Source organism: Lathyrus oleraceus, chromosome 4 (genome assembly GCF_024323335.1).
Source record: "Lathyrus oleraceus cultivar Zhongwan6 chromosome 4, CAAS_Psat_ZW6_1.0, whole genome shotgun sequence".
In the NCBI taxonomy this organism is placed as follows: domain Eukaryota; kingdom Viridiplantae; phylum Streptophyta; class Magnoliopsida; order Fabales; family Fabaceae; genus Lathyrus; species Lathyrus oleraceus.
In genome coordinates this window covers 205139490-205141534 of record NC_066582.1, presented here as the reverse complement: position 1 = coordinate 205141534, position 2045 = coordinate 205139490, and positions in this window count along the sequence as shown.

The window sequence follows — 2045 nt, the reverse complement described above, 5'->3', positions numbered from 1 at the left end:
TGGGAGAGCTTGACTCAAATAGAAGGTGTGGGAGTTCAGAAAGCAGGAACTCTTCTATCCACATATGACTGACTCAACATAGATCTTGGGTTAATATCCACAATGCATCAACATGTAATGTGAGCAAAGGGATGACACACTGATTAGCAGGAGATGGATTGCACATCTCTTTTATCTGCCAATTTCCTTTTCAAAGGTCTTTTCCTGCTTGGCACAAACATAAACAAACACAAGCATTGCCTCTTAAGGAGGACTTCAGACAGGTGCCTGACCACATAACAGGCCAGGTCTTCCAGACTACATGGAGAAGAGATGTTATACCTAGGTTAAGCAACCCACAAGCAAATGCAAGTTCAAATAACTTAAGCAACTAATGTACCTGAAAACAATCTAACACAATCAGTATACAAGTCAACAAAAGTCAAACAGACAGACTAGTGGTCAACAGTCAATAGTACACAATTAAACAGACAAGCATCAATGCACCAAGGCAAAGCACAAGCTCAACTCAAAGGAGCTAATCCACCTACAAGACAACTCAATGTTAACCAACATCAATCAAATAGGTAGCTCAAGCCAATGAACCAATTCCTCAAGGCCATATGCTTCTTGTCCTGAAAACACAACTCAACCATAAGCACAAACCACTAGGACAAGGCCTAGGGTCAAAGTGGGAGAAATAATCCAAAACAGAACATGAAAATTGGCATGAATCAAGCTTAATCAATTAGGAACAATATCCAAGTGGTCTCATATCAATAGCATCAACCAAGTTCATTTCACAAAGCACATAAGGCAAAACATGCAAGTTGAAAGCTCATTGAAGCAAACAGAATGAACCAATCCATATCAACTCAAAAATGATTCAATAAATCTCAAGAAAACTCATGTCTAAACAGCACACATCACATGATCAACACACCAAAAATCAAGGCATTTGGACAAGCGTAAGCATGGCAATCAAATTCCATAAGGCAAGGTAAGCACAAACAAGCTCAACTAGGGCACACTTTGCTACATCAAGTTCACACAAGCCTAAAACAGAATTGACAAATGATAAATGCCTCAAACCAAAGCCACAATAAACTTCAAAGTGTCTAGAATCAATGTGCAAAATTTCAAGTTCATAGGATAAACATCCATCATTTCACAAATCATTGAAGTTCATGACTATCCAAAAGTCCACAAATGATAAGCCAGCAAGAAAAATCTCAAACAAATCAGAAATGAATCCAAAAATTCCACAAAAATGCATGATAAAACCTAACATCCAGAAGAAGCATCATGCAAAAAATCACATCATTTGGTATTTATTTGGCATGGCAAAGAAAATACACAAATTGAACAAGCAAAGGTGTGACACACATTATCACACCTACCTTAACCAGATCATAACTCATCAACCAGAAATGCTAAAAATACAAACTCAACACCAAAATTTCAATCAAAGTATCTAGTTTAAGCATGCAAAGTTTCAAAATCATTGGATCAAAACTCATCATTTCATGAAGCTTTTGGCAAGGTAGGTCAAGAAAGCACATACATACACAATCCCTAAGCCAAAACAAAATTCATGCGTGCACAATTTTTGGAAAAAATCTCATAAAATACTAGACATGATAAGGAACAACATGCAAAAAATCCCAGGCCAATTGGATCATTATTCATTGAGTTATGAATTTTTGAAATGAATGAAAAATTAAAAAACACATGAAAGCATGTACATGAAATGGCATGGTATAACATGGAATAATACAAAACCAAATTTGGAAATGTTCATGGCCGGAATCGAAGTGAGCTATGTTTCAAATTGAGGCGCGTTTTCAATGAAACTCACCGTTTCATTTAAACCTATGTGGCACGGGAATCATTCCTGGCCAATCAATTTGACACGCCATACTCAATGCAACCAATACATGGCCAGCAACAGAAAAACACATGCATAAAGGCGCGAGAGAGATCAAAAGCGTTCTGGAATTAAAAACCCTAGGTGCTTCAACAGATTCAACGTGTTCTTGAGCTCAAGAACACTTTTGTCCAGAAAT